General features: G+C 37.9%; 32 non-coding genes across 32 annotated transcripts; all 32 read right to left on the bottom strand.

Annotated features, from left to right (window-relative positions):
- Positions 1-329: 329 nt before the first annotated feature.
- On the bottom strand, positions 330-402 carry trnar-ucg (transfer RNA arginine (anticodon UCG)). Its single transcript has one exon. It is a non-coding gene; the product is annotated as a tRNA-Arg (tRNA).
- Positions 403-1,048: 646 nt separating this feature from the next.
- trnar-ucg (transfer RNA arginine (anticodon UCG)) lies at positions 1,049-1,121 on the bottom strand. The gene has a single exon. It is a non-coding gene; the product is annotated as a tRNA-Arg (tRNA).
- A 646-nt stretch (positions 1,122-1,767) lies between these two features.
- trnar-ucg (transfer RNA arginine (anticodon UCG)) lies at positions 1,768-1,840 on the bottom strand. Its single transcript has one exon. It is a non-coding gene; the product is annotated as a tRNA-Arg (tRNA).
- Positions 1,841-2,487: 647 nt separating this feature from the next.
- Positions 2,488-2,560, bottom strand: trnar-ucg (transfer RNA arginine (anticodon UCG)). Its single transcript has one exon. It is a non-coding gene; the product is annotated as a tRNA-Arg (tRNA).
- A 1,357-nt stretch (positions 2,561-3,917) lies between these two features.
- Positions 3,918-3,990, bottom strand: trnar-ucg (transfer RNA arginine (anticodon UCG)). Its single transcript has one exon. It is a non-coding gene; the product is annotated as a tRNA-Arg (tRNA).
- Positions 3,991-4,636: 646 nt separating this feature from the next.
- Positions 4,637-4,709, bottom strand: trnar-ucg (transfer RNA arginine (anticodon UCG)). Its single transcript has one exon. It is a non-coding gene; the product is annotated as a tRNA-Arg (tRNA).
- A 646-nt stretch (positions 4,710-5,355) lies between these two features.
- trnar-ucg (transfer RNA arginine (anticodon UCG)) lies at positions 5,356-5,428 on the bottom strand. The gene has a single exon. It is a non-coding gene; the product is annotated as a tRNA-Arg (tRNA).
- Positions 5,429-6,794: 1,366 nt separating this feature from the next.
- trnar-ucg (transfer RNA arginine (anticodon UCG)) lies at positions 6,795-6,867 on the bottom strand. Its single transcript has one exon. It is a non-coding gene; the product is annotated as a tRNA-Arg (tRNA).
- Positions 6,868-7,513: 646 nt separating this feature from the next.
- Positions 7,514-7,586, bottom strand: trnar-ucg (transfer RNA arginine (anticodon UCG)). Its single transcript has one exon. It is a non-coding gene; the product is annotated as a tRNA-Arg (tRNA).
- A 646-nt stretch (positions 7,587-8,232) lies between these two features.
- On the bottom strand, positions 8,233-8,305 carry trnar-ucg (transfer RNA arginine (anticodon UCG)). The gene has a single exon. It is a non-coding gene; the product is annotated as a tRNA-Arg (tRNA).
- A 646-nt stretch (positions 8,306-8,951) lies between these two features.
- Positions 8,952-9,024, bottom strand: trnar-ucg (transfer RNA arginine (anticodon UCG)). The gene has a single exon. It is a non-coding gene; the product is annotated as a tRNA-Arg (tRNA).
- Positions 9,025-9,671: 647 nt separating this feature from the next.
- Positions 9,672-9,744, bottom strand: trnar-ucg (transfer RNA arginine (anticodon UCG)). Its single transcript has one exon. It is a non-coding gene; the product is annotated as a tRNA-Arg (tRNA).
- A 647-nt stretch (positions 9,745-10,391) lies between these two features.
- On the bottom strand, positions 10,392-10,464 carry trnar-ucg (transfer RNA arginine (anticodon UCG)). Its single transcript has one exon. It is a non-coding gene; the product is annotated as a tRNA-Arg (tRNA).
- Positions 10,465-11,111: 647 nt separating this feature from the next.
- On the bottom strand, positions 11,112-11,184 carry trnar-ucg (transfer RNA arginine (anticodon UCG)). Its single transcript has one exon. It is a non-coding gene; the product is annotated as a tRNA-Arg (tRNA).
- A 647-nt stretch (positions 11,185-11,831) lies between these two features.
- On the bottom strand, positions 11,832-11,904 carry trnar-ucg (transfer RNA arginine (anticodon UCG)). Its single transcript has one exon. It is a non-coding gene; the product is annotated as a tRNA-Arg (tRNA).
- A 1,367-nt stretch (positions 11,905-13,271) lies between these two features.
- Positions 13,272-13,344, bottom strand: trnar-ucg (transfer RNA arginine (anticodon UCG)). Its single transcript has one exon. It is a non-coding gene; the product is annotated as a tRNA-Arg (tRNA).
- A 647-nt stretch (positions 13,345-13,991) lies between these two features.
- On the bottom strand, positions 13,992-14,064 carry trnar-ucg (transfer RNA arginine (anticodon UCG)). Its single transcript has one exon. It is a non-coding gene; the product is annotated as a tRNA-Arg (tRNA).
- A 646-nt stretch (positions 14,065-14,710) lies between these two features.
- On the bottom strand, positions 14,711-14,783 carry trnar-ucg (transfer RNA arginine (anticodon UCG)). Its single transcript has one exon. It is a non-coding gene; the product is annotated as a tRNA-Arg (tRNA).
- A 647-nt stretch (positions 14,784-15,430) lies between these two features.
- On the bottom strand, positions 15,431-15,503 carry trnar-ucg (transfer RNA arginine (anticodon UCG)). The gene has a single exon. It is a non-coding gene; the product is annotated as a tRNA-Arg (tRNA).
- Positions 15,504-16,149: 646 nt separating this feature from the next.
- Positions 16,150-16,222, bottom strand: trnar-ucg (transfer RNA arginine (anticodon UCG)). The gene has a single exon. It is a non-coding gene; the product is annotated as a tRNA-Arg (tRNA).
- A 646-nt stretch (positions 16,223-16,868) lies between these two features.
- trnar-ucg (transfer RNA arginine (anticodon UCG)) lies at positions 16,869-16,941 on the bottom strand. The gene has a single exon. It is a non-coding gene; the product is annotated as a tRNA-Arg (tRNA).
- A 647-nt stretch (positions 16,942-17,588) lies between these two features.
- trnar-ucg (transfer RNA arginine (anticodon UCG)) lies at positions 17,589-17,661 on the bottom strand. Its single transcript has one exon. It is a non-coding gene; the product is annotated as a tRNA-Arg (tRNA).
- Positions 17,662-18,308: 647 nt separating this feature from the next.
- trnar-ucg (transfer RNA arginine (anticodon UCG)) lies at positions 18,309-18,381 on the bottom strand. Its single transcript has one exon. It is a non-coding gene; the product is annotated as a tRNA-Arg (tRNA).
- Positions 18,382-19,027: 646 nt separating this feature from the next.
- trnar-ucg (transfer RNA arginine (anticodon UCG)) lies at positions 19,028-19,100 on the bottom strand. Its single transcript has one exon. It is a non-coding gene; the product is annotated as a tRNA-Arg (tRNA).
- Positions 19,101-19,746: 646 nt separating this feature from the next.
- On the bottom strand, positions 19,747-19,819 carry trnar-ucg (transfer RNA arginine (anticodon UCG)). The gene has a single exon. It is a non-coding gene; the product is annotated as a tRNA-Arg (tRNA).
- Positions 19,820-20,465: 646 nt separating this feature from the next.
- On the bottom strand, positions 20,466-20,538 carry trnar-ucg (transfer RNA arginine (anticodon UCG)). The gene has a single exon. It is a non-coding gene; the product is annotated as a tRNA-Arg (tRNA).
- A 646-nt stretch (positions 20,539-21,184) lies between these two features.
- On the bottom strand, positions 21,185-21,257 carry trnar-ucg (transfer RNA arginine (anticodon UCG)). Its single transcript has one exon. It is a non-coding gene; the product is annotated as a tRNA-Arg (tRNA).
- A 647-nt stretch (positions 21,258-21,904) lies between these two features.
- On the bottom strand, positions 21,905-21,977 carry trnar-ucg (transfer RNA arginine (anticodon UCG)). Its single transcript has one exon. It is a non-coding gene; the product is annotated as a tRNA-Arg (tRNA).
- Positions 21,978-22,624: 647 nt separating this feature from the next.
- On the bottom strand, positions 22,625-22,697 carry trnar-ucg (transfer RNA arginine (anticodon UCG)). Its single transcript has one exon. It is a non-coding gene; the product is annotated as a tRNA-Arg (tRNA).
- A 646-nt stretch (positions 22,698-23,343) lies between these two features.
- Positions 23,344-23,416, bottom strand: trnar-ucg (transfer RNA arginine (anticodon UCG)). The gene has a single exon. It is a non-coding gene; the product is annotated as a tRNA-Arg (tRNA).
- A 646-nt stretch (positions 23,417-24,062) lies between these two features.
- On the bottom strand, positions 24,063-24,135 carry trnar-ucg (transfer RNA arginine (anticodon UCG)). The gene has a single exon. It is a non-coding gene; the product is annotated as a tRNA-Arg (tRNA).
- A 646-nt stretch (positions 24,136-24,781) lies between these two features.
- trnar-ucg (transfer RNA arginine (anticodon UCG)) lies at positions 24,782-24,854 on the bottom strand. The gene has a single exon. It is a non-coding gene; the product is annotated as a tRNA-Arg (tRNA).
- Positions 24,855-24,915: the final 61 nt, after the last annotated feature.

Here is a 24,915-nt window from a genome sequence, read left to right as displayed (position 1 = left end):
GTGATTAGAAGGTAGGCACATTCTCCACTATGCCAGGCTAACTACTCAAGTTTCTCCAATATGACAACATACAGACTTTGCTTTCCAACAATAGACATCAACATTTTGAAACTGTCCGAATGAGGAAAGATGGTGATTTTTGACAAGTACGAAGAGGCTCGATCGTTCAATCTTGTGCTACAGAATCAAACACAATGTTTCTCAGGCCACGAAGTCTTAAGATTATTAAAGTTGCATAACAATGTCCTAGCTTTTCAAAGAAACAAGAACAACACCTTATTTCGGGAAATTTTAAACATTTCCAAATGACCTGAGCTATTCAATTTAAACGACCACGAAGGGACTCGAACCCTCAATCTTCTGATTCGAAGTCAGACGCCTTATCCATTAGGCCACGCAGTCTACATCATATAGACCTATATGACATCATACAGATTTTGCTTTGCAACAATAGACATCAAAATTGTGAACCTGTCCGAATGAGGAAAGCTAGTGATATTTAACAAGTACGAAGACACTCTATCACTCCATCTTGCGATGCAGAATCAGACAGAATATTTCTCAGGCCTTGCAGTCTTTGATTATTAAAGTTGAATAACAATGTCCGAGCTTTTCAATGCAACAAGAAAAAAGCCTTATTTCGAGAAACTAAGAACATTTCCAAATTAGCTGAGCTAATGAAATTAAACGATCACAAAGAGACTCAACCCGTCAATATTGTGATTAGAAGGTAGGCACTTTATCCACTATGCCAGGCTAAATACTAAAGTTGCTCCAATATTACAACATACAGACTTTGCTTTCCAACAATAGACATCAACATTTTGAACCTGTCCGAATGAGGAAAGATGGTGATTTTTGACAAGTAGGAAGAGACTCGAACCTTCAATCTTGTGCTACAGAATCAAACACAATGTTTCTCAGGCCTCGAAGTCCTAAGATTATTAAAGTTGCATAACAATGTCCTAGCTTTTCAAAGAAACAAGAACAACACCTTATTTCGGGAAATTTTAAACATTTCCAAATGACCTGAGCTATTCAATTTAAACGACCACGAAGGGACTCGAACCCTCAATCTTCTGATTCGAAGTCAGACGCCTTATCCATTAGGCCATGCAGTCTACATCATATAGACCTATATGACATCATACAGATTTTGCTTTGCAACAATAGACATCAAAATTGTGAACCTGTCCGAATGAGGAAAGCTAGTGATATTTAACAAGTACGAAGACACTCTATCACTCCATCTTGCGATGCAGAATCAGACAGAATATTTCTCAGGCCTTGCAGTCTTTGATTATTAAAGTTGAATAACAATGTCCGAGCTTTTCAATGCAACAAGAACAAAGCCTTATTTCGAGAAACTAAGAACATTTCCAAATTAGCTGAGCTAATGAAATTAAACGATCACAAAGAGACTCGACCCGTCAATATTGTGATTAGAAGGTAGGCACATTCTCCACTATGCCAGGCTAAATACTCAAGTTGCTCCAATATGACAACATACAGACTTTGCTTTCCAACAATAGAATTCAACATTTTGAACCTGTCCGAATGAGGAAAGATGGTGATTTTTGACAAGTACGAAGAGGCTCGATCGTTCAATCTTGTGCTACAGAATCAAACACAATGTTTCTCAGGCCTCGAAGTCTTAAGATTATTAAAGTTGCATAACAATGTCCTAGCTTTTCAAAGAAACAAGAACAACACCTTATTTCGGGAAATTTTAAACATTTCCAAATGACCTGAGCTATTCAATTTAAACGACCACGAAGGGACTCGAACCCTCAATCTTCTGATTCGAAGTCAGACGCCTTATCCATTAGGCCACGCAGTCTACATCATATAGACCTATATGACATCATACAGATTTTGCTTTGCAACAATAGACATCAAAATTGTGAACCTGTCCGAATGAGGAAAGCTAGTGATATTTAACAAGTACGAAGACACTCTATCACTCCATCTTGCGATGCAGAATCAGACAGAATATTTCTCAGGCCTTGCAGTCTTTGATTATTAAAGTTGAATAACAATGTCCGAGCTTTTCAATGCAACAAGAACAAAGCCTTATTTCGGGGAAACTAAGAACATTTCCAAATTAGCTGAGCTAATGAAATTAAACGATCACAAAGAGACTCGACCCGTCAATATTGTGATTAGAAGGTAGGCACATTCTCCACTATGCCAGGCTAACTACTCAAGTTTCTCCAATATGACAACATACAGACTTTGCTTTCCAACAATAGACATCAACATTTTGAAACTGTCCGAATGAGGAAAGATGGTGATTTTTGACAAGTACGAAGAGGCTCGATCGTTCAATCTTGTGCTACAGAATCAAACACAATGTTTCTCAGGCCACGAAGTCTTAAGATTATTAAAGTTGCATAACAATGTCCTAGCTTTTCAAAGAAACAAGAACAACACCTTATTTCGGGAAATTTTAAACATTTCCAAATGACCTGAGCTATTCAATTTAAACGACCACGAAGGGACTCGAACCCTCAATCTTCTGATTCGAAGTCAGACGCCTTATCCATTAGGCCACGCAGTCTACATCATATAGACCTATATGACATCATACAGATTTTGCTTTGCAACAATAGACATCAAAATTGTGAACCTGTCCGAATGAGGAAAGCTAGTGATATTTAACAAGTACGAAGACACTCTATCACTCCATCTTGCGATGCAGAATCAGACAGAATATTTCTCAGGCCTTGCAGTCTTTGATTATTAAAGTTGAATAACAATGTCCGAGCTTTTCAATGCAACAAGAAAAAAGCCTTATTTCGAGAAACTAAGAACATTTCCAAATTAGCTGAGCTAATGAAATTAAACGATCACAAAGAGACTCGACCCGTCAATATTGTGATTAGAAGGTAGGCACATTATCCACTATGCCAGGCTAAATACTAAAGTTTCTCCAATATGACAACATACAGACTTTGCTTTCCAACAATAGACATCAACATTTTGAACCTGTCCGAATGAGGAAAGATGGTGATTTTTGACAAGTAGGAAGAGGCTCGATCGTTCAATCTTGTGCTACAGAATCAAACACAATGTTTCTCAGGCCTCGAAGTCTTAAGATTATTAAAGTTGCATAACAATGTCCTAGCTTTTCAAAGAAACAAGAACAACACCTTATTTCGGGAAATTTTAAACATTTCCAAATGACCTGAGCTATTCAATTTAAACGACCACTCGAACCCTCAATCTTCTGATTCGAAGTCAGACGCCTTATCCATTAGGCCACGCAGTCTACATCATATAGACCTATATGACATCATACAGATTTTGCTTTGCAACAATAGACATCAAAATTGTGAACCTGTCCGAATGAGGAAAGCTAGTGATATTTAACAAGTACGAAGACACTCTATCACTCCATCTTGCGATGCAGAATGAGACAGAATATTTCTCAGGCCTTGCAGTCTTTGATTATTAAAGTTGAATAACAATGTCCGAGCTTTTCAATGCAACAAGAAAAAAGCCTTATTTCGAGAAACTAAGAACATTTCCAAATTAGCTGAGCTAATGAAATTAAACGATCACAAAGAGACTCGACCCGTCAATATTGTGATTAGAAGGTAGGCACTTTATCCACTATGCCAGGCTAAATACTCAAGTTGCTCCAATATGACAACATACAGACTTTGCTTTCCAACAATAGACATCAACATTTTGAACCTGTCCGAATGAGGAAAGATGGTGATTTTTGACAAGTAGGAAGAGGCTCGATCGTTCAATCTTGTGCTACAGAATCAAACACAATGTTTCTCAGGCCTCGAAGTCCTAAGATTATTAAAGTTGCATAACAATGTCCTAGCTTTTCAAAGAAACAAGAACAACACCTTATTTCGGGAAATTTTAAACATTTCCAAATGACCTGAGCTATTCAATTTAAACGACCACGAAGGAACTCGAACCCTCAATCTTCTGATTCGAAGTCAGACGCCTTATCCATTAGGCCACGCAGTCTACATCATATAGACCTATATGACATCATACAGATTTTGCTTTGCAACAATAGACATCAAAATTGTGAACCTGTCCGAATGAGGAAAGCTAGTGATATTTAACAAGTACGAAGACACTCTATCACTCCATCTTGCGATGCAGAATCAGACAGAATATTTCTCAGGCCTTGCAGTCTTTGATTATTAAAGTTGAATAACAATGTCCGAGCTTTTCAATGCAACAAGAAAAAAGCCTTATTTCGAGAAACTAAGAACATTTCCAAATTAGCTGAGCTAATGAAATTAAACGATCACAAAGAGACTCGACCCGTCAATATTGTGATTAGAAGGTAGGCACTTTATCCACTATGCCAGGCTAAATACTAAAGTTGCTCCAATATTACAACATACAGACTTTGCTTTCCAACAATAGACATCAACATTTTGAACCTGTCCGAATGAGGAAAGATGGTGATTTTTGACAAGTACGAAGAGGCTCGATCGTTCAATCTTGTGCTACAGAATCAAACACAATGTTTCTCAGGCCTCGAAGTCTTAAGATTATTAAAGTTGCATAACAATGTCCTAGCTTTTCAAAGAAACAAGAACAACACCTTATTTCGGGAAATTTTAAACATTTCCAAATGACCTGAGCTATTCAATTTAAACGACCACGAAGGGACTCGAACCCTCAATCTTCTGATTCGAAGTCAGACGCCTTATCCATTAGGCCACGCAGTCTACATCATATAGACCTATATGACATCATACAGATTTTGCTTTGCAACAATAGACATCAAAATTGTGAACCTGTCCGAATGAGGAAAGCTAGTGATATTTAACAAGTAGGAAGACACTCTATCACTCCATCTTGCGATGCAGAATTAGACAGAATATTTCTCAGGCCTTGCAGTCTTTGATTATTAAAGTTGAATAACAATGTCCGAGCTTTTCAATGCAACAAGAAAAAAGCCTTATTTCGAGAAACTAAGAACATTTCCAAATTAGCTGAGCTAATGAAATTAAACGATCACAAAGAGACTCGACCCGTCAATATTGTGATTAGAAGGTAGGCACTTTATCCACTATGCCAGGCTAAATACTAAAGTTGCTCCAATATTACAACATACAGACTTTGCTTTCCAACAATAGACATCAACATTTTGAACCTGTCCGAATGAGGAAAGATGGTGATTTTTGACAAGTACGAAGACGCTCGATCGTTCAATCTTGTGCTAGAGAATCAAACACAATTTTTCTCAGGCCTCGAAGTCTTAAGATTTTTAAAGTTGCATAACAATGTCCTAGATTTTCAAAGAAACAAGAACAACACCTTATTTCGGGAAATTTTAAACATTTCCAAATGACCTGAGCTATTCAATTTAAACGACCACGAAGGGACTCGAACCCTCAATCTTCTGATTCGAAGTCAGACGCCTTATCCATTAGGCCACGCAGTCTACATCATATAGACCTATATGACATCATACAGATTTTGCTTTGCAACAATAGACATCAAAATTGTGAACCTGTCCGAATGAGGAAAGCTAGTGATATTTAACAAGTACGAAGACACTCTATCACTCCATCTTGCGATGCAGAATAAGACAGAATATTTCTCAGGCCTTGCAGTCTTTGATTATTAAAGTTGAATAACAATGTCCGAGCTTTTCAATGCAACAAGAACAAAGCCTTATTTCGGGAAACTAAGAACATTTCCAAATTAGCTGAGCTAATGAAATTAAACGATCACAAAGAGACTCGACCCGTCAATATTGTGATTAGAAGGTAGGCACATTATCCACTATGCCAGGCTAAATACTAAAGTTGCTCCAATATGACAACATACAGACTTTGCTTTCCAACAATAGACATCAACATTTTGAACCTGTCCGAATGAGGAAAGATGGTGATTTTTGACAAGTAGGAAGAGGCTCGATCGTTCAATCTTGTGCTACAGAATCAAACACAATGTTTCTCAGGCCACGAAGTCTTAAGATTATTAAAGTTGCATAACAATGTCCTAGCTTTTCAAAGAAACAAGAACAACACCTTATTTCGGGAAATTTTAAACAATTCCAAATGACCTGAGCTATTCAATTTAAACGAACAATTAAGGGACTCGAACCCTCAATCTTCTGATTCGAAGTCAGACGCCTTATCCATTAGGCCACGCAGTCTACTTCATATAGACCTATATGACATCATACAGATTTTGCTTTGCAACAATAGACATCAAAATTGTGAACCTGTCCGAATGAGGAAAGCTAGTGATATTTAACAAGTACGAAGACACTCTATCACTCCATCTTGCGATGCAGAATCAGACAGAATATTTCTCAGGCCTTGCAGTCTTTGATTATTAAAGTTGAATAACAATGTCCGAGCTTTTCAATGCAACAAGAACAAAGCCTTATTTCGGGAAACTAAGAACATTTCCAAATTAGCTGAGCTAATGAAATTAAACGATCACAAAGAGCCTCGACCCGTCAATATTGTGATTAGAAGGTAGGCACTTTCTCCACTATGCCAGGCTAACTACTCAAGTTTCTCCAATATGACAACATACAGACTTTGCTTTCCAACAATAGACATCAACATTTTGAACCCGTCCGAATGAGGAAAGATGGTGATTTTTGACAAGTAGGAAGAGGCTCGATCGTTCAATCTTGTGCTACAGAATCAAACACAATGTTTCTCAGGCCACGAAGTCTTAAGATTATTAAAGTTGCATAACAATGTCCTAGCTTTTCAAAGAAACAAGAACAACACCTTATTTCGGGAAATTTTAAACATTTCCAAATGACCTGAGCTATTCAATTTAAACGACCACGAAGGGACTCGAACCCTCAATCTTCTGATTCGAAGTCAGACGCCTTATCCATTAGGCCACGCAGTCTACATCATATAGACCTATATGACATCATACAGATTTTGCTTTGCAACAATAGACATCAAAATTGTGAACCTGTCCGAATGAGGAAAGCTAGTGATATTTAACAAGTAGGAAGACACTCTATCACTCCATCTTGCGATGCAGAATCAGACAGAATATTTCTCAGGCCTTGCAGTCTTTAATTATTAAAGTTGAATAACAATGTCCGAGCTTTTCAATGCAACAAGAACAAAGCCTTATTTCGGGAAACTAAGAACATTTCCAAATTAGCTGAGCTAATGAAATTAAACGATCACAAAGAGACTCGACCCGTCAATATTGTGATTAGAAGGTAGGCACTTTATCCACTATGCCAGGCTAAATACTAAAGTTGCTCCAATATTACAACATACAGACTTTGCTTTCCAACAATAGACATCAACATTTTGAACCTGTCCGAATGAGGAAAGATGGTGATTTTTGACAAGTACGAAGAGGCTCGATCGTTCAATCTTGTGCTACAGAATCAAACACAATGTTTCTCAGGCCTCGAAGTCTTAAGATTATTAAAGTTGCATAACAATGTCCTAGCTTTTCAAAGAAACAAGAACAACACCTTATTTTGGGAAATTTTAAACATTTCCAAATGACCTGAGCTATTCAATTTAAACGACCACGAAGGGACTCGAACCCTCAATCTTCTGATTCGAAGTCAGACGCCTTATCCATTAGGCCACGCAGTCTACATCATATACACCTATATGACATCATACAGATTTTGCTTTGCAACAATAGACATCAAAATTGTGAACCTGTCCGAATGAGGAAAGCTAGTGATATTTAACAAGTACGAAGACACTCTATCACTCCATCTTGCGATGCAGAATCAGACAGAATATTTCTCAGGCCTTGCAGTCTTTGATTATTAAAGTTGAATAACAATGTCCGAGCTTTTCAATGCAACAAGAAAAAAGCCTTATTTCGAGAAACTAAGAACATTTCCAAATTAGCTGAGCTAATGAAATTAAACGATCACAAAGAGACTCGACCCGTCAATATTGTGATTAGAAGGTAGGCACATTCTCCACTATGCCAGGCTAACTACTAAATTTTCTCCAATATGACAACATACAGACTTTGCTTTCCAACAATAGACATCAACATTTTGAACCTGTCCGAATGAGGAAAGATGGTGATTTTTGACAAGTACGAAGAGGCTCGATCGTTCAATCTTGTGCTACAGAATCAAACACAATGTTTCTCAGGCCACGAAGTCTTAAGATTATTAAAGTTGCATAACAATGTCCTAGCTTTTCAAAGAAACAAGAACAACACCTTATTTCGGGAAATTTTAAACATTTCCAAATGACCTGAGCTATTCAATTTAAACGACCACGAAGGGACTCGAACCCTCAATCTTCTGATTCGAAGTCAGACGCCTTATCCATTAGGCCACGCAGTCTACATCATATACACCTATATGACATCATACAGATTTTGCTTTGCAACAATAGACATCAAAATTGTGAACCTGTCCGAATGAGGAAAGCTAGTGATATTTAACAAGTACGAAGACACTCTATCACTCCATCTTGCGATGCAGAATCAGACAGAATATTTCTCAGGCCTTGCAGTCTTTGATTATTAAAGTTGAATAACAATGTCCGAGCTTTTCAATGCAACAAGAACAAAGCCTTATTTCGGGAAACTAAGAACATTTCCAAATTAGCTGAGCTAATGAAATTAAACGATCACAAAGAGACTCGACCCGTCAATATTGTGATTAGAAGGTAGGCACATTCTCCACTATGCCAGGCTAACTACTCAAGTTTCTCCAATATGACAACATACAGACTTTGCTTTCCAACAATAGACATCAACATTTTGAACCTGTCCGAATGAGGAAAGATGGTGATTTTTGACAAGTACGAAGAGGCTCGATCGTTCAATCTTGTGCTACAGAATCAAACACAATGTTTCTCAGGCCACGAAGTCTTAAGATTATTAAAGTTGCATAACAATGTCCTAGCTTTTCAAAGAAACAAGAACAACACCTTATTTCGGGAAATTTTAAACATTTCCAAATGACCTGAGCTATTCAATTTAAACGACCACGAAGGGACTCGAACCCTCAATCTTCTGATTCGAAGTCAGACGCCTTATCCATTAGGCCACGCAGTCTACATCATATACACCTATATGACATCATACAGATTTTGCTTTGCAACAATAGACATCAAAATTGTGAACCTGTCCGAATGAGGAAAGCTAGTGATATTTAACAAGTACGAAGACACTCTATCACTCCATCTTGCGATGCAGAATCAGACAGAATATTTCTCAGGCCTTGCAGTCTTTGATTATTAAAGTTGAATAACAATGTCCGAGCTTTTCAATGCAACAAGAACAAAGCCTTATTTCGGGAAACTAAGAACATTTCCAAATTAGCTGAGCTAATGAAATTAAACGATCACAAAGAGACTCGACCCGTCAATATTGTGATTAGAAGGTAGGCACATTCTCCACTATGCCAGGCTAACTACTCAAGTTTCTCCAATATGACAACATACAGACTTTGCTTTCCAACAATAGACATCAACATTTTGAACCTGTCCGAATGAGGAAAGATGGTGATTTTTGACAAGTAGCGAAGAGGCTCGATCGTTCAATCTTGTGCTACAGAATCAAACACAATGTTTCTCAGGCCACGAAGTCTTAAGATTATTAAAGTTGCATAACAATGTCCTAGCTTTTCAAAGAAACAAGAACAACACCTTATTTCGGGAAATTTTAAACATTTCCAAATGACCTGAGCTATTCAATTTAAACGACCACGAAGGGACTCGAACCCTCAATCTTCTGATTCGAAGTCAGACGCCTTATCCATTAGGCCACGCAGTCTACATCATATACACCTATATGACATCATACAGATTTTGCTTTGCAACAATAGACATCAAAATTGTGAACCTGTCCGAATGAGGAAAGCTAGTGATATTTAACAAGTACGAAGACACTCTATCACTCCATCTTGCGATGCAGAATCAGACAGAATATTTCTCAGGCCTTGCAGTCTTTGATTATTAAAGTTGAATAACAATGTCCGAGCTTTTCAATGCAACAAGAACAAAGCCTTATTTCGGGAAACTAAGAACATTTCCAAATTAGCTGAGCTAATGAAATTAAACGATCACAAAGAGACTCGACCCGTCAATATTGTGATTAGAAGGTAGGCACATTCTCCACTATGCCAGGCTAACTACTCAAGTTTCTCCAATATGACAACATACAGACTTTGCTTTCCAACAATAGACATCAACATTTTGAACCTGTCCGAATGAGGAAAGATGGTGATTTTTGACAAGTAGCGAAGAGGCTCGATCGTTCAATCTTGTGCTACAGAATCAAACACAATGTTTCTCAGGCCACGAAGTCTTAAGATTATTAAAGTTGCATAACAATGTCCTAGCTTTTCAAAGAAACAAGAACAACACCTTATTTCGGGAAATTTTAAACATTTCCAAATGATCTGAGCTATTCAATTTAAACGACCACGAAGGGACTCGAACCCTCAATCTTCTGATTCGAAGTCAGACGCCTTATCCATTAGGCCACGCAGTCTACATCATATACACCTATATGACATCATACAGATTTTGCTTTGCAACAATAGACATCAAAATTGTGAACCTGTCCGAATGAGGAAAGCTAGTGATATTTAACAAGTACGAAGACACTCTATCACTCCATCTTGCGATGCAGAATCAGACAGAATATTTCTCAGGCCTTGCAGTCTTTGATTATTAAAGTTGAATAACAATGTCCGAGCTTTTCAATGCAACAAGAACAAAGCCTTATTTCGGGAAACTAAGAACATTTCCAAATTAGCTGAGCTAATGAAATTAAACGATCACAAAGAGACTCGACCCGTCAATATTGTGATTAGAAGGTAGGCACATTCTCCACTATGCCAGGCTAACTACTCAAGTTTCTCCAATATGACAACATACAGACTTTGCTTTCCAACAATAGACATCAACATTTTGAACCTGTCCGAATGAGGAAAGATGGTGATTTTTGACAAGTAGCGAAGAGGCTCGATCGTTCAATCTTGTGCTACAGAATCAAACACAATGTTTCTCAGGCCACGAAGTCTTAAGATTATTAAAGTTGCATAACAATGTCCTAGCTTTTCAAAGAAACAAGAACAACACCTTATTTCGGGAAATTTTAAACATTTCCAAATGACCTGAGCTATTCAATTTAAACGACCACGAAGGGACTCGAACCCTCAATCTTCTGATTCGAAGTCAGACGCCTTATCCATTAGGCCACGCAGTCTACATCATATACACCTATATGACATCATACAGATTTTGCTTTGCAACAATAGACATCAAAATTGTGAACCTGTCCGAATGAGGAAAGCTAGTGATATTTAACAAGTACGAAGACACTCTATCACTCCATCTTGCGATGCAGAATCAGACAGAATATTTCTCAGGCCTTGCAGTCTTTGATTATTAAAGTTGAATAACAATGTCCGAGCTTTTCAATGCAACAAGAACAAAGCCTTATTTCGGGAAACTAAGAACATTTCCAAATTAGCTGAGCTAATGAAATTAAACGATCACAAAGAGACTCGACCCGTCAATATTGTGATTAGAAGGTAGGCACATTCTCCACTATGCCAGGCTAACTACTCAAGTTTCTCCAATATGACAACATACAGACTTTGCTTTCCAACAATAGACATCAACATTTTGAACCTGTCCGAATGAGGAAAGATGGTGATTTTTGACAAGTAGCGAAGAGGCTCGATCGTTCAATCTTGTGCTACAGAATCAAACACAATGTTTCTCAGGCCACGAAGTCTTAAGATTATTAAAGTTGCATAACAATGTCCTAGCTTTTCAAAGAAACAAGAACAACACCTTATTTCGGGAAATTTTAAACATTTCCAAATGACCTGAGCTATTCAATTTAAACGACCACGAAGGGACTCGAACCCTCAATCTTCTGATTCGAAGTCAGACGCCTTATCCATTAGGCCACGCAGTCTACATCATATACACCTATATGACATCATACAGATTTTGCTTTGCAACAATAGACATCAAAATTGTGAACCTGTCCGAATGAGGAAAGCTAGTGATATTTAACAAGTACGAAGACACTCTATCACTCCATCTTGCGATGCAGAATCAGACAGAATATTTCTCAGGCCTTGCAGTCTTTGATTATTAAAGTTGAATAACAATGTCCGAGCTTTTCAATGCAACAAGAACAAAGCCTTATTTCGGGAAACTAAGAACATTTCCAAATTAGCTGAGCTAATGAAATTAAACGATCACAAAGAGACTCGACCCGTCAATATTGTGATTAGAAGGTAGGCACATTCTCCACTATGCCAGGCTAACTACTCAAGTTTCTCCAATATGACAACATACAGACTTTGCTTTCCAACAATAGACATCAACATTTTGAACCTGTCCGAATGAGGAAAGATGGTGATTTTTGACAAGTAGGAAGAGGCTCGATCGTTCAATCTTGTGCTACAGAATCAAACACAATGTTTCTCAGGCCTCGAAGTCTTAAGATTATTAAAGTTGCATAACAATGTCCTAGCTTTTCAAAGAAACAAGAACAACACCTTATTTCAGGAAATTTTTAACATTTCCAAAAGATCTGAGCTATTCAATTTAAACGACCAATTAAGGGACTCGAACCCTCAATCTTCTGATTCAAAGTCAGACGCCTTATCCATTAGGCCACGCAGTCTACATCATATACACCTATATGACATCATACAGATTTTGCTTTGCAACAATAGACATCAAAATTGTGAACCTGTCCGAATGAGGAAAGCTAGTGATATTTAACAAGTACGAAGACACTCTATCACTCCATCTTGCGATGCAGAATCAGACAGAATATTTCTCAGGCCTTGCAGTCTTTGATTATTAAAGTTGAATAACAATGTCCGAGCTTTTCAATGCAACAAGAACAAAGCCTTATTTCGGGAAACTAAGAACATTTCCAAATTAGCTGAGCTAATGAAATTAAACGATCACAAAGAGACTCGACCCGTCAATATTGTGATTAGAAGGTAGGCACATTCTCCACTATGCCAGGCTAACTACTCAAGTTTCTCCAATATGACAACATACAGACTTTGCTTTCCAACAATAGACATCAACATTTTGAACCTGTCCGAATGAGGAAAGATGGTGATTTTTGACAAGTAGCGAAGAGGCTCGATCGTTCAATCTTGTGCTACAGAATCAAACACAATGTTTCTCAGGCCACGAAGTCTTAAGATTATTAAAGTTGCATAACAATGTCCTAGCTTTTCAAAGAAACAAGAACAACACCTTATTTCGGGAAATTTTAAACATTTCCAAATGACCTGAGCTATTCAATTTAAACGACCACGAAGGGACTCGAACCCTCAATCTTCTGATTCGAAGTCAGACGCCTTATCCATTAGGCCACGCAGTCTACATCATATACACCTATATGACATCATACAGATTTTGCTTTGCAACAATAGACATCAAAATTGTGAACCTGTCCGAATGAGGAAAGCTAGTGATATTTAACAAGTACGAAGACACTCTATCACTCCATCTTGCGATGCAGAATCAGACAGAATATTTCTCAGGCCTTGCAGTCTTTGATTATTAAAGTTGAATAACAATGTCCGAGCTTTTCAATGCAACAAGAACAAAGCCTTATTTCGGGAAACTAAGAACATTTCCAAATTAGCTGAGCTAATGAAATTAAACGATCACAAAGAGCCTCGACCCGTCAATATTGTGATTAGAAGGTAGGCACATTCTCCACTATGCCAGGCTAACTACTCAAGTTTCTCCAATATGACAACATACAGACTTTGCTTTCCAACAATAGACATCAACATTTTGAACCTGTCCGAATGAGGAAAGATGGTGATTTTTGACAAGTAGCGAAGAGGCTCGATCGTTCAATCTTGTGCTACAGAATCAAACACAATGTTTCTCAGGCCACGAAGTCTTAAGATTATTAAAGTTGCATAACAATGTCCTAGCTTTTCAAAGAAACAAGAACAACACCTTATTTCGGGAAATGTTAAACATTTTCAAATGACCTGAGCTATTCAATTTAAACGACCACGAAGGGACTCGAACCCTCAATCTTCTGATTCGAAGTCAGACGCCTTATCCATTAGGCCACGCAGTCTACATCATATACACCTATATGACATCATACAGATTTTGCTTTGCAACAATAGACATCAAATTGTGAACCTGTCCGAATGAGGAAAGCTAGTGATATTTAACAAGTACGAAGACACTCTATCACTCCATCTTGCGATGCAGAATCAGACAGAATATTTCTCAGGCCTTGCAGTCTTTGATTATTAAAGTTGAATAACAATGTCCGAGCTTTTCAATGCAACAAGAACAAAGCCTTATTTCGGGAAACTAAGAACATTTCCAAATTAGCTGAGCTAATGAAATTAAACGATCACAAAGAGACTCGACCCGTCAATATTGTGATTAGAAGGTAGGCACATTCTCCACTATGCCAGGCTAACTACTCAAGTTTCTCCAATATGACAACATACAGACTTTGCTTTCCAACAATAGACATCAACATTTTGAACCTGTCCGAATGAGGAAAGATGGTGATTTTTGACAAGTAGCGAAGAGGCTCGATCGTTCAATCTTGTGCTACAGAATCAAACACAATGTTTCTCAGGCCACGAAGTCTTAAGATTATTAAAGTTGCATAACAATGTCCTAGCTTTTCAAAGAAACAAGAACAACACCTTATTTCGGGAAATTTTAAACATTTCCAAATGATCTGAGCTATTCAATTTAAACGACCACGAAGGGACTCGAACCCTCAATCTTCTGATTCGAAGTCAGACGCCTTATCCATTAGGCCACGCAGTCTACATCATATACACCTATATGACATCATACAGATTTTGCTTTGCAACAATAGACATCAAAATTGTGAACCTGTCCGAATGAGGAAAGCTAGTGATATTTAACAAGTACGAAGACACTCTATCACTCCATCTTGCGATGCAGAATCAGACAGAATATTTCTCAGGCCTTGCAGTCTTTGATTATTAAAGTTGAATAACAATGTCCGAGCTTTTCAATGCAACAAGAACAAAGCCTTATTTCGGGAAACTAAGAACATTTCCAAATTAGCTGAGCTAATGAAATTAAACGATCACAAAGAGACTCGACCCGTCAATATTGTGATTAGAAGGTAGGCACATTCTCCACTATGCCAGGCTAACTACTCAAGTTTCTCCAATATGACAACATACAGACTTTGCTTTCCAACAATAGACATCAACATTTTGAACCTGTCCGAATGAGGAAAGATGGTGATTTTTGACAAGTAGCGAAGAGGCTCGATCGTTCAATCTTGTGCTACAGAATCAAACACAATGTTTCTCAGGCCACGAAGTCTTAAGATTATTAAAGTTGCATAACAATGTCCTAGCTTTTCAAAGAAACAAGAACAACACCTTATTTCGGGAAATTTTAAACATTTCCAAATGACCTGAGCTATTCAATTTAAACGACCACGAAGGGACTCGAACCCTCAATCTTCTGATTCGAAGTCAGACGCCTTATCCATTAGGCCACGCAGTCTACATCATATACACCTATATGACATCATACAGATTTTGCTTTGCAACAATAGACATCAAAATTGTGAACCTGTCCGAATGAGGAAAGCTAGTGATATTTAACAAGTACGAAGACACTCTATCACTCCATCTTGCGATGCAGAATCAGACAGAATATTTCTCAGGCCTTGCAGTCTTTGATTATTAAAGTTGAATAACAATGTCCGAGCTTTTCAATGCAACAAGAACAAAGCCTTATTTCGGGAAACTAAGAACATTTCCAAATTAGCTGAGCTAATGAAATTAAACGATCACAAAGAGACTCGACCCGTCAATATTGTGATTAGAAGGTAGGCACATTCTCCACTATGCCAGGCTAACTACTCAAGTTTCTCCAATATGACAACATACAGACTTTGCTTTCCAACAATAGACATCAACATTTTGAACCTGTCCGAATGAGGAAAGATGGTGATTTTTGACAAGTAGGAAGAGGCTCGATCGTTCAATCTTGTGCTACAGAATCAAACACAATGTTTCTCAGGCCACGAAGTCTTAAGATTATTAAAGTTGCATAACAATGTCCTAGCTTTTCAAAGAAACAAGAACAACACCTTATTTCGGGAAATTTTAAACATTTCCAAATGACCTGAGCTATTCAATTTAAACGACCACGAAGGGACTCGAACCCTCAATCTTCTGATTCGAAGTCAGACGCCTTATCCATTAGGCCACGCAGTCTACATCATATACACCTATATGACATCATACAGATTTTGCTTTGCAACAATAGACATCAAAATTGTGAACCTGTCCGAATGAGGAAAGCTAGTGATATTTAACAAGTACGAAGACACTCTATCACTCCATCTTGCGATGCAGAATCAGACAGAATATTTCTCAGGCCTTGCAGTCTTTGATTATTAAAGTTGAATAACAATGTCCGAGCTTTTCAATGCAACAAGAACAAAGCCTTATTTCGGGAAACTAAGAACATTTCCAAATTAGCTGAGCTAATGAAATTAAACGATCACAAAGAGACTCGACCCGTCAATATTGTGATTAGAAGGTAGGCACATTCTCCACTATGCCAGGCTAACTACTCAAGTTTCTCCAATATGACAACATACAGACTTTGCTTTCCAACAATAGACATCAACATTTTGAACCTGTCCGAATGAGGAAAGATGGTGATTTTTGACAAGTAGGAAGAGGCTCGATCGTTCAATCTTGTGCTACAGAATCAAACACAATGTTTCTCAGGCCACGAAGTCTTAAGATTATTAAAGTTGCATAACAATGTCCTAGCTTTTCAAAGAAACAAGAACAACACCTTATTTCGGGAAATTTTAAACATTTCCAAATGATCTGAGCTATTCAATTTAAACGACCACGAAGGGACTCGAACCCTCAATCTTCTGATTCGAAGTCAGACGCCTTATCCATTAGGCCACGCAGTCTACATCATATACACCTATATGACATCATACAGATTTTGCTTTGCAACAATAGACATCAAAATTGTGAACCTGTCCGAATGAGGAAAGCTAGTGATATTTAACAAGTACGAAGACACTCTATCACTCCATCTTGCGATGCAGAATCAGACAGAATATTTCTCAGGCCTTGCAGTCTTTGATTATTAAAGTTGAATAACAATGTCCGAGCTTTTCAATGCAACAAGAACAAAGCCTTATTTCGGGAAACTAAGAACATTTCCAAATTAGCTGAGCTAATGAAATTAAACGATCACAAAGAGACTCGACCCGTCAATATTGTGATTAGAAGGTAGGCACATTCTCCACTATGCCAGGCTAACTACTCAAGTTTCTCCAATATGACAACATACAGACTTTGCTTTCCAACAATAGACATCAACATTTTGAACCTGTCCGAATGAGGAAAGATGGTGATTTTTGACAAGTAGCGAAGAGGCTCGATCGTTCAATCTTGTGCTACAGAATCAAACACAATGTTTCTCAGGCCACGAAGTCTTAAGATTATTAAAGTTGCATAACAATGTCCTAGCTTTTCAAAGAAACAAGAACAACACCTTATTTCGGGAAATTTTAAACATTTCCAAATGACCTGAGCTATTCAATTTAAACGACCACGAAGGGACTCGAACCCTCAATCTTCTGATTCGAAGTCAGACGCCTTATCCATTAGGCCACGCAGTCTACATCATATACACCTATATGACATCATACAGATTTTGCTTTGCAACAATAGACATCAAAATTGTGAACCTGTCCGAATGAGGAAAGCTAGTGATATTTAACAAGTACGAAGACACTCTATCACTCCATCTTGCGATGCAGAATCAGACAGAATATTTCTCAGGCCTTGCAGTCTTTGATTATTAAAGTTGAATAACAATGTCCGAGCTTTTCAATGCAACAAGAACAAAGCCTTATTTCGGGAAACTAAGAACATTTCCAAATTAGCTGAGCTAATGAAATTAAACGATCACAAAGAGACTCGACCCGTCAATATTGTGATTAGAAGGTAGGCACATTCTCCACTATGCCAGGCTAACTACTCAAGTTTCTCCAATATGACAACATACAGACTTTGCTTTCCAACAATAGACATCAACATTTTGAACCTGTCCGAATGAGGAAAGATGGTGATTTTTGACAAGTAGCGAAGAGGCTCGATCGTTCAATCTTGTGCTACAGAATCAAACACAATGTTTCTCAGGCCTCGAAGTCTTAAGATTATTAAAGTTGCATAACAATGTCCTAGCTTTTCAAAGAAACAAGAACAACACCTTATTTCGGGAAATTTTAAACATTTCCAAATGATCTGAGCTATTCAATTTAAACGACCACGAAGGGACTCGAACCCTCAATCTTCTGATTCGAAGTCAGACGCCTTATCCATTAGGCCACGCAGTCTACATCATATACACCTATATGACATCATACAGATTTTGCTTTGCAACAATAGACATCAAAATTGTGAACCTGTCCGAATGAGGAAAGCTAGTGATATTTAACAAGTACGAAGACACTCTATCACTCCATCTTGCGATGCAGAATCAGACAGAATATTTCTCAGGCCTTGCAGTCTTTGATTATTAAAGTTGAATAACAATGTCCGAGCTTTTCAATGCAACAAGAACAAAGCCTTATTTCGGGAAACTAAGAACATTTCCAAATTAGCTGAGCTAATGAAATTAAACGATCACAAAGAGACTCGACCCGTCAATATTGTGATTAGAAGGTAGGCACATTCTCCACTATGCCAGGCTAACTACTCAAGTTTCTCCAATATGACAACATACAGACTTTGCTTTCCAACAATAGACATCAACATTTTGAACCTGTCCGAATGAGGAAAGATGGTGATTTTTGACAAGTAGGAAGAGGCTCGATCGTTCAATCTTGTGCTACAGAATCAAACACAATGTTTCTCAGGCCACGAAGTCTTAAGATTATTAAAGTTGCATAACAATGTCCTAGCTTTTCAAAGAAACAAGAACAACACCTTATTTCGGGAAATTTTAAACATTTCCAAATGACCTGAGCTATTCAATTTAAACGACCACGAAGGGACTCGAACCCTCAATCTTCTGATTCGAAGTCAGACGCCTTATCCATTAGGCCACGCAGTCTACATCATATACACCTATATGACATCATACAGATTTTGCTTTGCAACAATAGACATCAAAATTGTGAACCTGTCCGAATGAGGAAAGCTAGTGATATTTAACAAGTACGAAGACACTCTATCACTCCATCTTGCGATGCAGAATCAGACAGAATATTTCTCAGGCCTTGCAGTCTTTGATTATTAAAGTTGAATAACAATGTCCGAGCTTTTCAATGCAACAAGAACAAAGCCTTATTTCGGGAAACTAAGAACATTTCCAAATTAGCTGAGCTAATGAAATTAAACGATCACAAAGAGACTCGACCCGTCAATATTGTGATTAGAAGGTAGGCACATTCTCCACTATGCCAGGCTAACTACTCAAGTTTCTCCAATATGACAACATACAGACTTTGCTTTCCAACAATAGACATCAACATTTTGAACCTGTCCGAATGAGGAAAGATGGTGATTTTTGACAAGTAGGAAGAGGCTCGATCGTTCAATCTTGTGCTACAGAATCAAACACAATGTTTCTCAGGCCACGAAGTCTTAAGATTATTAAAGTTGCATAACAATGTCCTAGCTTTTCAAAGAAACAAGAACAACACCTTATTTCGGGAAATTTTAAACATTTCCAAATGACCTGAGCTATTCAATTTAAACGACCACGAAGGGACTCGAACCCTCAATCTTCTGATTCGAAGTCAGACGCCTTATCCATTAGGCCACGCAGTCTACATCATATAGACCTATATGACATCATACAGATTTTGCTTTGCAACAATAGACATCAAAATTGTGAACCTGTCCGAATGAGGAAAGCTAGTGATATTTAACAAGTACGAAGACACTCTATCACTCCATCTTGCGATGCAGAATCAGACAGAATATTTCTCAGGCCTTGCAGTCTTTGATTATTAAAGTTGAATAACAATGTCCGAGCTTTTCAATGCAACAAGAACAAAGCCTTATTTCGGGAAACTAAGAACATTTCCAAATTAGCTGAGCTAATGAAATTAAACGATCACAAAGAGACTCGACCCGTCAATATTGTGATTAGAAGGTAGGCACATTCTCCACTATGCCAGGCTAACTACTCAAGTTTCTCCAATATGACAACATACAGACTTTGCTTTCCAACAATAGACATCAACATTTTGAACCTGTCCGAATGAGGAAAGATGGTGATTTTTGACAAGTAGGAAGAGGCTCGATCGTTCAATCTTGTGCTACAGAATCAAACACAATGTTTCTCAGGCCACGAAGTCTTAAGATTATTAAAGTTGCATAACAATGTCCTAGCTTTTCAAAGAAACAAGAACAACACCTTATTTCGGGAAATTTTAAACATTTCCAAATGACCTGAGCTATTCAATTTAAACGACCACGAAGGGACTCGAACCCTCAATCTTCTGATTCGAAGTCAGACGCCTTATCCATTAGGCCACGCAGTCTACATCATATACACCTATATGACATCATACAGATTTTGCTTTGCAACAATAGACATCAAAATTGTGAACCTGTCCGAATGAGGAAAGCTAGTGATATTTAACAAGTACGAAGACACTCTATCACTCCATCTTGCGATGCAGAATCAGACAGAATATTTCTCAGGCCTTGCAGTCTTTGATTATTAAAGTTGAATAACAATGTCCGAGCTTTTCAATGCAACAAGAACAAAGCCTTATTTCGGGAAACTAAGAACATTTCCAAATTAGCTGAGCTAATGAAATTAAACGATCACAAAGAGACTCGACCAGTCAATATTGTGATTAGAAGGTAGGCACATTCTCCACTATGCCAGGCTAACTACTCAAGTTTCTCCAATATGACAACATACAGACTTTGCTTTCCAACAATAGACATCAACATTTTGAACCTGTCCGAATGAGGAAAGATGGTGATTTTTGACAAGTAGGAAGAGGCTCGATCGTTCAATCTTGTGCTACAGAATCAAACACAATGTTTCTCAGGCCACGAAGTCTTAAGATTATTAAAGTTGCATAACAATGTCCTAGCTTTTCAAAGAAACAAGAACAACACCTTATTTCGGGAAATTTTAAACATTTCCAAATGATCTGAGCTATTCAATTTAAACGACCACGAAGGGACTCGAACCCTCAATCTTCTGATTCGAAGTCAGACGCCTTATCCATTAGGCCACGCAGTCTACATCATATACACCTATATGACATCATACAGATTTTGCTTTGCAACAATAGACATCAAAATTGTGAACCTGTCCGAATGAGGAAAGCTAGTGATATTTAACAAGTACGAAGACACTCTATCACTCCATCTTGCGATGCAGAATCAGACAGAATATTTCTCAGGCCTTGCAGTCTTTGATTATTAAAGTTGAATAACAATGTCCGAGCTTTTCAATGCAACAAGAACAAAGCCTTATTTCGGGAAACTAAGAACATTTCCAAATTAGCTGAGCTAATGAAATTAAACGATCACAAAGAGACTCGACCCGTCAATATTGTGATTAGAAGGTAGGCACATTCTCCACTATGCCAGGCTAACTACTCAAGTTTCTCCAATATGACAACATACAGACTTTGCTTTCCAACAATAGACATCAACATTTTGAACCTGTCCGAATGAGGAAAGATGGTGATTTTTGACAAGTAGCGAAGAGGCTCGATCGTTCAATCTTGTGCTACAGAATCAAACACAATGTTTCTCAGGCCACGAAGTCTTAAGATTATTAAAGTTGCATAACAATGTCCTAGCTTTTCAAAGAAACAAGAACAACACCTTATTTCGGGAAATTTTAAACATTTCCAAATGACCTGAGCTATTCAATTTAAACGACCACGAAGGGACTCGAACCCTCAATCTTCTGATTCGAAGTCAGACGCCTTATCCATTAGGCCACGCAGTCTACATCATATAGACCTATATGACATCATACAGATTTTGCTTTGCAACAATAGACATCAAAATTGTGAACCTGTCCGAATGAGGAAAGCTAGTGATATTTAACAAGTACGAAGACACTCTATCACTCCATCTTGCGATGCAGAATCAGACAGAATATTTCTCAGGCCTTGCAGTCTTTGATTATTAAAGTTGAATAACAATGTCCGAGCTTTTCAATGCAACAAGAACAAAGCCTTATTTCGGGAAACTAAGAACATTTCCAAATTAGCTGAGCTAATGAAATTAAACGATCACAAAGAGACTCGACCCGTCAATATTGTGATTAGAAGGTAGGCACATTCTCCACTATGCCAGGCTAACTACTCAAGTTTCTCCAATATGACAACATACAGACTTTGCTTTCCAACAATAGACATCAACATTTTGAACCTGTCCGAATGAGGAAAGATGGTGATTTTTGACAAGTAGCGAAGAGGCTCGATCGTTCAATCTTGTGCTACAGAATCAAACACAATGTTTCTCAGGCCACGAAGTCTTAAGATTATTAAAGTTGCATAACAATGTCCTAGCTTTTCAAAGAAACAAGAACAACACCTTATTTCGGGAAATTTTAAACATTTCCAAATGATCTGAGCTGTTCAATTTAAACGACCACGAAGGGACTCGAACCCTCAATCTTCTGATTCGAAGTCAGACGCCTTATCCATTAGGCCACGCAGTCTACATCATATACACCTATATGACATCATACAGATTTTGCTTTGCAACAATAGACATCAAAATTGTGAACCTGTCCGAATGAGGAAAGCTAGTGATATTTAACAAGTACGAAGACACTCTATCACTCCATCTTGCGATGCAGAATCAGACAGAATATTTCTCAGGCCTTGCAGTCTTTGATTATTAAAGTTGAATAACAATGTCCGAGCTTTTCAATGCAACAAGAACAAAGCCTTATTTCGGGAAACTAAGAACATTTCCAAATTAGCTGAGCTAATGAAATTAAACGATCACAAAGAGACTCGACCCGTCAATATTGTGATTAGAAGGTAGGCACATTCTCCACTATGCCAGGCTAACTACTCAAGTTTCTCCAATATGACAACATACAGACTTTGCTTTCCAACAATAGACATCAACATTTTGAACCTGTCCGAATGAGGAAAGATGGTGATTTTTGACAAGTAGGAAGAGGCTTGATCGTTCAATCTTGTGCTAAAGAATCAAACACAATGTTTCTCAGGCCACGAAGTCTTAAGATTATTAAAGTTGCATAACAATGTCCTAGCTTTTCAAAGAAACAAGAACAACACCTTATTTCGGGAAATTTTAAACATTTCCAAATGACCTGAGCTATTCAATTTAAACGACCACATAGGGACTCGAACCCTCAATCTTCTGATTCGAAGTCAGACGCCTTATCCATTAGGCCACGCAGTCTACGTCATATAGACCTATATGACATCATACAGATTTTGCTTTGCAACAATAGACATCAAAATTGTGAACCTGTCCGAATGAGGAAAGCTAGTGATATTTAACAAGTACGAAGACACTCTATCACTCCATCTTGCGATGCAGAATCAGACAGAATATTTCTCAGGCCTTGCAGTCTTTGATTATTAAAGTTGAATAACAATGTCCGAGCTTTTCAATGCAACAAGAACAAAGCCTTATTTCGGGAAACTAAGAACATTTCCAAATTAGCTGAGCTAATGAAATTAAACGATCACAAAGAGACTCGACCCGTCAATATTGTGATTAGAAGGTAGGCACATTCTCCACTATGCCAGGCTAACTACTCAAGTTTCTCCAATATGACAACATAAAGACTTTGCTTTCCAACAATAGACATCAACATTTTGAACCTGTCCGAATGAGGAAAGATGGTGATTTTTGACAAGTAGGAAGAGGCTCGATCGTTCAATCTTGTGCTACAGAATCAAACACAATGTTTCTCAGGCCACGAAGTCTTAAGATTATTAAAGTTGCATAACAATGTCCTAGCTTTTCAAAGAAACAAGAACAACACCTTATTTCGGGAAATTTTAAACATTTCCAAATGACCTGAGCTATTCAATTTAAACGACCACGAAGGGACTCGAACCCTCAATCTTCTGATTCGAAGTCAGACGCCTTATCCATTAGGCCACGCAGTCTACATCATATAGACCTATATGACATCATACAGATTTTGCTTTGCAACAATAGACATCAAAATTGTGAACCTGTCCGAATGAGGAAAGCTAGTGATATTTAACAAGTACGAAGACACTCTATCACTCCATCTTGCGATGCAGAATCAGACAGAATATTTCTCAGGCCTTGCAGTCTTTGATTATTAAAGTTGAATAACAATGTCCGAGCTTTTCAATGCAACAAGAACAAAGCCTTATTTCGGGAAACTAAGAACATTTCCAAATTAGCTGAGCTAATGAAATTAAACGATCACAAAGAGACTCGACCAGTCGATATTGTGATTAGAAGGTAGGCACATTCTCCACTATGCCAGGCTAACTACTCAATTTTCTCCAATATGACAACATACAGACTTTGCTTTCCAACAATAGACATCAACATTTTGAACCTGTCCGAATGAGGAAAGATGGTGATTTTTGACAAGTAGGAAGAGGCTCGATCGTTCAATCTTGTGCTACAGAATCAAACACAATGTTTCTCAGGCCACGAAGTCTTAAGATTATTAAAGTTGCATAACAATGTCCTAGATTTTCAAAGAAAGAAGAACAACACCTTATTTCGGGAAATTTGAAACATTTCCAAATGATCTGAGCTGTTCAATTTAAACGACCACGAAGGGACTCGAACCCTCAATCTTCTGATTCGAAGTCAGACGCCTTATCCATTAGGCCACGCAGTCTACGTCATATACACCTATATGACATCATACAGATTTTGCTTTGCAACAATAGACATCAAAA

This window comes from Salmo salar, chromosome ssa01 (assembly GCF_905237065.1).
Source record: "Salmo salar chromosome ssa01, Ssal_v3.1, whole genome shotgun sequence".
Classification (NCBI taxonomy): Eukaryota; Metazoa; Chordata; class Actinopteri; order Salmoniformes; family Salmonidae; genus Salmo; species Salmo salar.
Note: the sequence above shows the minus strand (reverse complement) of the source record. Positions and strands in the feature narration are given on the sequence as shown.